We start from the raw sequence: 11,668 nt of genomic DNA, 5'->3' as shown, positions 1-11,668 counted from the left end.
GCCGCCCCCGCGCCCGCCGCCAACCGCCGCCCTGCGCCCCCCGCGCCGCCGCGGCCTCGCCGAGTCGCGGGAGCCGAGCCCTGGCTCACCTAAAGACCCGGAGCTGGGGGGCCCGCGCCTCCGCCGTCGCTCGAGACGGGGCGTCCTCCGAGGCGGCCGCTGTAACCCGGCTAAAACGTATCCGGGAGAGTGTTGGGAATGTAAACAGTTCCGGCAGGGCCGGGCGGACAACTGTCTCCTTCATAAATCTCGTCTTATTGGCTGGAGTGGTAGATTTTGGGCATAGTGGGTTAAATTACGTTGCACCTTTTAGAAAGACTGTTAATATGTCGCTAATACTAAAACGTTTAATTACGCGTGTGTACAACAGTGAAAATGGGGACCAAGGCTGGACACCGTGCGAGAAGCCTGTACGCAGCCCGTTTACCCCTGGGACTGAGGCAGGAGGGTTTTACCTTCATTTAATCACACAGGTTCCAGGCCAGGCTGGGCAAATTCAGTAAACCCCTGTGGTGGAAAAACGAAACAGTATTCTAATTTTAATCAGTCCTGGGAGAGGCTGGTAGTAAATGTTTCCATTTGTTCCTTTAGCCTGGATACATTTATATTGTTTACCATTGTTCTGTGTTTAAACTGTTTATTATTCAAGCTATTTTTAAAAAAATAATCCATGACCTCCCTCGAGGGACTTCGGAATTGAATTCAGTTTTGAAGTTGTTGCTATTGATTGTACTTAATAGTAATTGGGCGGTCTCAATTTATGATTGCCATGACAAACTACAAGAATTTAAGGTCTGCGATGTCCTTTGTCCTACCGGTGTAAAATCAGTGGGCATGAACTGCCTAGGAATTAATTTTCAGTTGTTGAGAGTTCCAGGCTGATCGGTACGGCAGGATGGAATCCATACATATAGAAATGATAACATAGGGTTTTAAGTGCTACACTTGTGGCCATTCAATTCCAAGACCCTCTTAAGGAATCCCCAACTCATTTTCAAGACTTCAAAAAGGACATCTTACAAATAAAACACTAGTCCAGGCTTCTTTTTCTTACAACGTGCTTCTTAGTCATCTACAACGCAATGCTGTGTGTTACAAGTACTCCCTTGGACTTGATCCACGACATGGATTTCTCAGTTTGAGCATTTTGTAGCATTTTTCATTTTTCCAAATCTTTCTTAGATCCTTCCAGTGGTTCCATAGACTATGGTGGGTAACACAGAAAGGCCAAAGAAAGTCGGCGTAATTGGATATAACCGAATCACTATGTGGCGATGCATCTTGATTATAAACTCAGTCTGTTCAGACCTGGCTTTCCAAGACAGCTCCAGCGCTGGAAAGATGGCTCAGGTTTAAGAGCACTTGCTCCACTTCGAAAGGGTCGGGGCAGGAGGTCCATGCAGTGCCCGCGGAGGACAGAAGAGGGCGTCTGATCCTCCAAAACTGTACTTGGAGATGCTTGTGAGCCGCCAAGTAGGTGCAGCAAAAAAGGTACTTTGGAAGGGCAGCCAGTGCCTGTAACTGTTGAGCCATCCCTCCTCCACCCCGAGGAAAATATCATCTTTAATGAAATTTCTTAAAGACACAAATCTAAGGAGTCAACATACGTCATGATTTCAACAACCATACTCTGAGAGTGACAAAGTAAAAAAGGGTACCAGTTTTCCTGCCAATTATTCTGTGTGACCCTGTGACGATAGATAGGTGAGGTACACTTGCCCCAAGCCGGGAAGTGCGCCGAGAGCGAGTGCTCACAATAAGTGTGGCTTCAGGTGGTAACAATGTGCTGCTTCCTTGGTTGTAACAACTGTATCACTCTCTTGTGAGATTCTGCCAGCAGAGAAGCCGTGGAGTGAGGGGTGTGCGGGAGTGAGGGCCGCGGGACTTGCAGGGTTTTCTGCCCAGTTTGGCTATGAACCTAAAACTACTCTGAAGTCCTTTAAAAGTGCTGGGCGCCACACATATATGCTACATAACGTATTGTATAATTTTTGTATTGAATATATTCAGAATGTTTTTATGAATTATGTAAATACATGTAACAGGAAATGCTGTAAGAGTCTGAACAAGATCAATGAGATCCAATAACTTTACACCTTGTAAGTACTAGAATATTTGTTCAATGCATTAATACACTATTCTGCATTGACAGAAGTCACTAGTAAATTTGCTCAGACTTCTTTGTTCTTAAGTTTTAAAAAGTATTTTTTAAAAAAGACATATTAATCATCGGACTTCCTCCTTCCTCTTAAAAAATTAAAAACCGAGTAAAGACATACGGGCCATTGAGATTCCGCTCAGTGTCAGACTAGCTGACTCTCAGGCCTCCGGTTTACTCTCAGCACCAACACAAAGGATTGATGTGTGGCTTTGCCTGCTCACAGCTGGAAGGCCAATCAGAAACCCATTCTGTGAGTAAACAGCACTATTCTCATTTCTTGTTTGTCCAAACATCGAAAGTTCCGAACTTTCAGCCAGGCATAGTGGCACATGCCAAGTCCAGGACAGACAGCCAAGGCTACATGGAGAAACTCTCTCTCTGTCTCTGTCTCTCTCTCTCTCTCTCACCCCTTTGTCAGCATTATTTTTTAAATATTTGGGATGGTGGGTACACACTTGTGACCCTTGCATTTGAGGCAGAGACAGGAACACATTCCGACCCCAGTCTCCAAACACCAACCCCAAATAATGATAACAGTAATTCAGCTCCTTAATGATACTATGTTAAGACAAGTATATTGTAAAATTTTATCCCTATAAAATCTTTCCAAATTTAAGTAAATTTGAAGTTTCAAAAGCAAGCTTAATTCCTGATGCTAGTTGACAAGAGGAATGATATTTTTTTTTTGTTCTAATTGGAATTAGAAAACCACTGTACTTAGGTACAGCTGTGGTGATTAGCATACCTTTGTTTTCCATAAAATACTTGATTTCTAAAGGCCTTTAGATCCTGGGATACCTGTATAACACTATAAAATATTTCCTTTCTAAAGGCCTTTAGATCCTGGATTACGTGTATAACACTGAATAGCCTTCAAACGATTCAAAGGTCACAAGTAAATTGTCTGCTCTGGCTTGGTCTTGTTGATAAACTGCAGGTCTGGTGCTCATTTATGCAGGTGTGGTTCAAGGGAGTGCCTACAGGTCACTAGAGTTCAAATTCTCTTTGGCTACTCTGCTCTTGACTAAATGCCTAGCTCTGATCTGCTTCATTATACTTCTTTTAAATTTTTTTTTATATTTGATTTTACAGTGTAGTTTGCTAATGCACAGCTTGCTAAGTCAAAACATTAATATGTATTCTTTACTGTTTAGTCATATGTTTCCTATTTCCTACAAGAAAACATCCCACAGATATTGTTGGTATTTTCCAAAATTAGTTTGAGCAGAAAACACTTTTTAAAAAGGTGTGTGAGAGCGGGTCACTGTTACACCTGCGATCCCAGCACTCAGGAGGCCGAGGCTGAGGCCGGTGGTTCTCTGTGAGTTTGAGGCCAGCCTGCTCTACAAAGCAAGCCCAGGACAGCCGAGGCTACACAGAGAAACCCTGTCTCAAAACAAAACAAAACAATAACAAAAACCCACACAGCAAGTGTACTTGTCTGTGTCAGTAGTCTCTGCCAAGGAAACGAGCCGATTATTAAAGTATAAAGGCAATTTTATTGGGTGCATCTCTCAGGTGGGTTCACCGGTCCCAAGAAACAGGGAAGGAAGTTGACGAGCAGGTGGGTGGGGCCAGAGAGAGAAACAGTGTCTCTCTGGAGTGTATAGTGAAGAGCCTCTCTCTGGGCGAGAGGAAGCCCAGACTCTGGGCTGGAAAGTTGAGGTAGGGACTGAGGGTCGCTGGCAGAACCTGGAGGCCAGGTTTGCTGTGCTGATTGTGTGGGGTCTGGATCCCAACAATCACAGCTTGTAGGGGACCAAGGCTGACTTCAAGCATTCTCTCGGCCACCTTTCAACCTTATTTAGTGTTTATGTCTGTATTAGTTAGTTAGTTAGTTAGTTAGTTAGTTAGTTAGTTAGTTAGTTAGTTAGTTAGTTAGTTAGTTAATTTGTGAGACAAGGTCTCTCATTGAACCTGAAGGTTACAATTTCAGATAGACTGACTGGCCAGTGAACCCAGGATCCTCCTGTGTTCAAAGCCCTGCTCACCCCCACCCAGGACTGGGCTTCTAATAAGACACCAAGTGCTGCTGCCAGATTATCACATCATTTGGGGGACCTGAATTTAGGTCCTCACAGCACTTCACCCACTGAGCCATCTCCCCAGCTCCTGGTCTTAAACTTCCGACCATCCTGCCGCAACCTTTGGAGGGCTAGGATCACAGCCATGTAATACCACACCTGACTCGGGAAAGAACTCGGGAAAGACCACGCAGGCTTGATGCTTCCACCTGCCACTGGCTCCCTGACGTGATTGTTTGAAATTCCTATTGAAGTAAATGATAAGGGAAAGGCCATGATGATTGAATTGCCAGTGCGCCTTAGCGTCTCTTCCAATATACTCTGCTACATTTCAGATGTTAAAATTAATATGTGCACGATAATGTTTAGCAAACTAAACAATACCAGACAGAAATCTGGTATTGCAAATGGCACTTTGAGGACTTGAACACCTATTATTTGACATTTAAATTAATTCAGCACTGTACTTACACAGTCATGTAAATAACACTAGCTTTTCAGCCTGACCAACCTGGGTCCAAACTCCGGCTCCTTCGCTTATCATGTTGGGTATGTAAGGCAGTTACTTCACTTAATCTTTTTGGTCTCTAATCATATATCCCATGACTGCTATAAAAACCAAGTTAATATTTTAAAATATCACCTGGCACCTAACTGCCATTTCCTATTTTATTACTTCGAAGAGTTACTAAGAACATAATTAAATTTTTTTTTTTAAGGGTCTCACTGCGTGCCCCTGGATAACCCGAAATGCACTAGGTAGACCTCAAACACACGGAAATCTGCCTGCCTTTGGCTCTCAAGTGCTCAAATTACAGGCCCATGCCATCATGCTTGGCCAAACAACTTTTTTTAAGGAGCAAAGACTATTGCGATAAACTCAACTTGAGTTTAAGCACTCCACCAATTAAGCACAAAGTACTTTGAAATATCAGACTGAGTTTGACTTCAGTTCATTTATTTGCCATGTGGCCCGAGAAAGTCAGTTGCCTCAACACTCTTTTCTGTAAAATAGGCTGTAGTGTATTATACACACACATACGTAAACATATGTGTACATGATAATAGGTCCAGGAATATTATATTCTATGAAAGTTTTATTTTCATTCTTTAATAGGGAAGGTTCATCCAATTATTCTCATTTTATCTAGATTAATGGCTTTTGCTTTTTTTTTTTTTTTTTTACTGTTTCTTCCTAAATAATTATAAATTGAAAAATTAGCTATAAAGCCAAGTATGGTTGGTGGTCAATGCCTTTAATCCTAGCATTCACGAAACAGAGGCAGGAGGATCTCCGTAAAGAAGATTAGTTACGCTTCCAGATACACAGCAAAAGCCTGTTTGTTGGTTGCTTGGTTGTTTGGTTGGTTTTGATGCAGGGTTTCTCTGCATGGCCTTGGATGACCTGGAACTCAGTCTCTCAGGCTGGCCTTGAACACAGAGATTTGCCTGCCTGCCTCCCAGTGCTGGGACTAAAGGCATGCATTACCCCCACCCAATTGAGAGCCTGTCTTAAAAACAAATAAATGAATGTAGTAGAATTTCAGCAGAACCATTGCATCTGGTATGCATTCTGGAGTGATGGAACCAAGCTTTGAAGTAGCTTTTTGTCAAGTGATCGTTATCTGAGGTTTTATGGAGTTGTTCTTTGGAAGGATTCTCAGAGCCATTGCATAACTTAGTCTTGAGTCAGGCCTGGCAGACCAGGAGTCTCTGGCTGAGAATTGCTTAGGTGATGGTTCTTTCAAGACAACCCCTAGATCAGATAAGTTTTGATATGTGGAAACTGACTTTCTAAAAGTGTGTTTTCTAACAGTAAAAAGAGCTTCCAGAAAGCTGTCGGCGTTCAGGCCTGTGAAGAGATTGACCCCTGCTGCTTGAGAAGCCGAAATTCATCCTGCAGTGGCTCTCTCTGATCAATGGGCGCTTGTAACCCAGAACACTTACAAACAAACAAATAAACACATAATCTGAAATGTTTGTTTGTTTGCTTAGGTCTCCCCAGACAGGGTCTCTCTGTGTAGCCCTGGCTGTTCCTGGAACTCACTCCGTAGACCAGGCTGGCCTCGAACTCACACAGAACTGTTTTCCTCTGCCTCCCGGATCAAAGCATGGCCACCGCTCCTGGCTAACTTTTTTGTTTTGTTTTTCGAGACAGTGTTTTTCTGTGTTACCACTCTGGAACTGTCCTGGAGCTCACTCTGTAGACTAGGCTGGCCTTAAACTCACAGAGATCTGTCTGCCTCTGCCTTCCAACTGCTGAAACTAAAGGCATGCACATTTAATTAGCCCGCTGGCTATTTTTTTTTTTTTAATTCTATAATTTTTCTTTAAATGTTTAGTAGAACCTACTAGTAATGCCATCTGCACTGGGCATCTTTTCCAGAGGACGTGGGCTCGGTTTTTAAAAGAGATTCATTGATTTCTACTTTCTGTGAATTCTTTTCTGCATGCATGCTTGTGTGTCACGTTCTCATCACCTGCTGAGGCAGAACAGGGCACCGATCTCCTGGAACCAGAGTTACAAACAATTGTGAGCAGATGTCGTGTTGGGGATTCAGACCCAGGACAAGTGGCTGAGGAGCCCATTTTACGAAAGCAGACCTGGCCTCCAGGTTCTCCCAGCATCCCTCAGTCCCTGCCTGTTACAGGACATGACTGGCTACCCTGCCCTCAACACTGAACTTTCCAGCCCAGGGGTGGGGCTCCCTCTCTCTCAAATGCCCTTCACTGTATAATCCAGACTTTTTGGTTCCCTCCTCTTTCTCTGCATTTCCTCCTCTGTCTCTCTCCTCAGAAAGCTTTCTCTCTGCCTCCTTCTCCACAGCCACTGTGAACTCACCCAAGAGCTACCACCAATAAATCTGCATTTATATTCTAATTTGGCTTGAATTGGCTCTTTTCACTGGTGGAGATAACCTGTCAGCAGGTGCTGGAGGTCAAACCTGGGTCCTCTTCGAAAGCAGCCAGTGCTCTGACACGAGGACAAACCAGCTTAAAATAGTCAAAATTGTTTTAAGGTGTTATTATGGATAAGGAATGAGGAGAAGGACTAACTCTTTATAACCTGGGGTTCGAATCCTCTGCCACACAGATCCATTACCCTCATCAAATCAACACTCTGTGCAGGCTTTAAAGCATAAGTAATAAGCTTGTGGAGCAGTTTTCTATTTCAACTGTCTGACTCTAAATTTTTAGAAATTTGTTTAATTTTATTGTATGGGTGTTTTGCCAGCCTGCACGTGTGTGCAGCCTGTGCACGAAGTAGCTACAGAGCCAGCTCTGTAGATCCGAGTCGCCTGGGACTGGAGTTACAGGCAGTTAGGTGCCAGGTGGGTGCTGGGAATTGAACCAGGGTCCTTTGGAAAAGCAACCAGTGCTGTTAACCACTGAGCCATCTCTAGTGGTCTACGGGGAGACAATATCATTCCCCACAGTAGTTAAACTTGTTATCTTACAAGTGAGACAGTTGAAAAGCATAGAAGTTAGATCCGGGGCCCTTGAAGGCGGGCTGTAAGTGGAGCATTAGGAAGAATCCACAGAGGGCAGGTTTGGACTGGCTGCTGTAGATGGCGGAGCTCTGTCAGGGAGGCCCAGAGGAGTTAAGTAATTCACCCAGGCTGCACTGTTAGTAAACAGATCCCAGTGCTGGTGATTTGCCTGTGTGAATGAGAGCGAAAGGTGTGTCTTGTTTTGGTGACTCACTTGGGAGTTGACTGGACTCCCCAGTCCTCATTGCTGGTGCGCTGGGCCAGCTTCTCAGATCTTAATGTGTGCATGGACCAGCCAGGCACTTGGCAAAATGCAAGCTGCAATTTAGTGAACCTGCAGTGGAGCCTGAGATTCTGAATTTTTAATAAGCACCCAGGCTATGCACACAACCTGCTGTACAGATCCTACTTGGAGAAGCAAGGCTCTGACCAGCTTTATTATCCACATCTAGATTACCAAGAAATTATTCCTAAGTGGTCTGTCCTCAGGTAACAAGGGTAATTTTACAGTGTGTTCACTTGCTTGCTTGCTTTTTCAAAGTTCTTAGTTGTGTTTGTCCATTCCTACTCATGTATTTCCATCCATCCATCCTCTCCTCTCCATCCCTCCTAGCACCTTAGCACTACAAAAATATATTCTCTTGCTCCCTCTCTTTTCTACCTTCCCTCTTTTCCTCCTCCTCCCTCCTTCCTTTTCCTTTGTCCTTTGAACTCAGGGCCTTTCACATGCTAAACAGATAAACATATGCTGCTCTGAGCTGCAACCCTAGCCCCTGAAATTTAATACTTTATGTTAACTTTGGATATTTTACTGGCTACTTGGCAGGTGTATTCTGTGGAAATCAGGCTGTGTTCTAGCAACACTGATGAGGAAAAGGATATTTTCACTAACATTTTGTATACTTTCATGTTACAGTATCTTTCCCAATCTTTTATAACTTTTATGAGAATATCTGGACCATGGCTTTGATTTACTCCTTTGTTTTTTGTTGTTTGTTTTTTTGTTTGTTTGTTTGTTTTTTGAGTCAGGGTTTCTCTGTGTAGTTCTGGCTTTCCTGGTACTCACTCTATACACCAGGCTAGCCTCAGAACTCATAGATCCGCCTCCGTCTACTTCTCAAGTGCTGGGATTAAAGATGTGTACCACCAAGCCCAGCTTCAGCCTGCTTTTTGTTTGGTTTGTTTTTTGAGGCAGGGTTTCTCTGTGTAACACCCCTGGATGTCCTGGACTCCCTTCGTAGACCAGGCTGACCTTGAACTCACAGGAATCTGTCTGCCTCTGCCTACAGAGTGCTGGTATTAAAGGTGTGGGCCATTGTCCTGGCTTCTCACCAGCCCAGTGACGGACCCACCCATAATGGGGCTGGGCTCTCTCTCCTCAGTCACTAATTAAGAAAATGCCCCACAGGCTTGCCTAGAGGCGGATCTCATGGAGGCATTTTCTCATTGAGGCTCCCTCCTCTCTGATGACCCTAGCTTGTGTCCAGTCGACATAAAACTAGCCAGCACCTCACTACTGTGCCATTGAGCACATCCAGCCTGATAAATTGATACTGTAGCACACAGGGTCCAACGCTGGGTCAGACCGTTGATGCCCCCTCAGCAGATTACACAGCACCTTCCAGCACTAGGAAAGACAGTCAACAGGAGGAGGTCTGAGCTTGATTTCTCCACGTGCTGCAATGAAAGTGTGGTTTCTTCAGCAATAGGCTCTCTCCGTCTACTTCTTGAGGGCAACAAAGAGCAATGGCGGTAGCTAGTGTTTTTGCAGATCCTCAGGGCCTCCACGGCAATGGCTTTGCAGCCTCGAACTCAAACATCTGTGAGTTCATTTGTTACCTCCCTAAGTACACGACGTTTGAGCTCAGGGCTGAATGAAATAGATTCAGCCATGCAAATGTGTAAGGAATGAGAGTTTAGTGTACAAAATCAAGCCAGTCAGACTTCCGGCTTGGGTGAGGGAGGGGCTCCAAAGATCCCCACCCAAGCCGGGAAGATGTTGGCTGTTGACAGTTGATAGAGGGTCTGGGCGTGGGGAGTTGTGAGCATTGTAGGTTGCCCAGGCACTGGTGGGTAGCCTCACGCACATAAGGGCAGGACATATTGGTCACACAAACAGCAAGAAAAAAGAGGGCATGAAGTTGGGAAGGGGGCATGCTGGTGGTCCAGAGGGAGATGGAGGAGGCTATGATGACATATGATGTGCATGTATAAATTCTCAAAGAACAAGAAAGAGATAGGAAATAAATTAACATTCTAAAGAAGGAATGGAAGAAAATCCTCAAGTTATGTTTGGCAATTCACAGAGTGGGGCTGTTATTAAACCACTAGCAGAAAAATGAGTGCGCAGCAGGTTCAAAAATTGTACATGTTTGTTGGATTTGTGATTGAGTCATTTCATGTTTGTGAAGGTGCCATTCTATACTCAACAAAACTATTCTGGAGGTTTTATTGAACATCTTCTTCTGGACTCCCACATGGGAGCACCCTAGAAGCTAAGCACATTCATTCATTCACTCATTCACTCATTCCACAAATACTTATTCAACACCTACTATGTCCTAAGTGCTGTTTCAAATGATGGGAGGGGGAAGCAGACTAACTTTCTGCCATCATAGAGTTTACACTTAGCAGACCAAGCATGCAGCACCAACTGGAGAACTACTGCCAGAGTCCTCACACAGAGGAGACAGGAAATGCGTGTGCTACGGTGACCAGCAGGGCTTCCTAAAGACACGCGTTTGAAGAGAATGCTGAATGAAGAGCAGCTCGGCCATGCAGATGTGTAAAGGTGTGTGTGCCGAGAGGCTACATGTCTCAAGTCCTTACAGAAGAGCACTTGATTGGCTATCAAGGTGATAGGCATAATTTTGGATTTTACTTAGAGCTTTGAAGCCACTGGAGTATGGGGTACATGTGATGACATGGGTTGACGTACATTTTAAAAAGCTCTCTGAGGGGCTGGTGATAGGACTCTGGGGTGGAAAGCCTTGGCTGCTCTTCCGGAGGACCCAGAGCACATGCATAGGACAGCTCTCTGGTCTGCAGTGACCCAGCTGTAGTGACAGCTGAAGCCTTTGGCGTCTCAGGGCACCTGCACTGTGCACACATGTTCATACACAGGCATTAACGACATCAAAAATAAAGTGAATCAAAGTAACTTAAAGGTAAAATCCTTTCCTTTAGCTGGGCGCAGTGGTGCACACCTGTGACCCCAGAACTCAGGGAGGCAGGGGCAGGAGGATCTCTGTGAGTTTGAGGTCAGCCAGGTCTACAAAGTGAGTCCAAGACAGCCAAGGATACACAGAGACACCCTGTTTTGAAACATCCCCCCCCCCAAAAAAAAAATTTCTTTCCTTTGGATTTGAACTTCTCGATTAGTTTCATGTCTCTTTCTTTCATTAACCAGAGGGCATTTTCAATGCTCTCTATTTAAAGGAAGTCTTTAGTCTTTATAAAACATTTTGTGTGTGTGTGTGTGCTGGAGGCTGGAGAGATTGCTCAGTAGTTAAGAGCACTTGCTACCCTTACAGAGGACCAGGGTTTGGGTCCCAGCACCCCACCATGACTTACAACTACCTGTAACAGCTGCAGCTCCAGCGGTGTCTGGAGCCCTCTTGTGGCCACTTCAGGCACCAGGCACAGTTGTACACATAAAATAAAAAGAAACAAAAAACTACGTTTTTTCTGAGCAAATACAAACAACTTTGAAGAAACCTTAGCACAAAGTAGTTTTTGACTTTTAAGTTCCCCACCCCCCAGAGCTTCTCCCATAGCTAATTTGATAAAAAAAAAAAAAAAAAAAAACCTCACAAAGTAAAACAAACAACAAAACCTTTAAAAAACCCTCCTCTTTACCAAATATGACCAAAGCCTTCTGATGAATAAATGGTGGCCTTTTTGGAGTTCACTTAATCACTTAATGTAACAATTAGTTGAATGACTTGAATATGATAATAAGCTCAGTTGGCATAAGCAGGCTCAGCATGAAC

This window comes from Psammomys obesus, unplaced genomic scaffold (genome assembly GCF_907164565.1).
Source record: "Psammomys obesus unplaced genomic scaffold, mPsaObe1.curated_primary_1811, whole genome shotgun sequence".
NCBI lineage: Eukaryota > Metazoa > Chordata > Mammalia > Rodentia > Muridae > Psammomys > Psammomys obesus.
The sequence above is the reverse complement of the archived record's forward strand: the minus strand, read 5'-3'. Positions refer to the sequence as shown.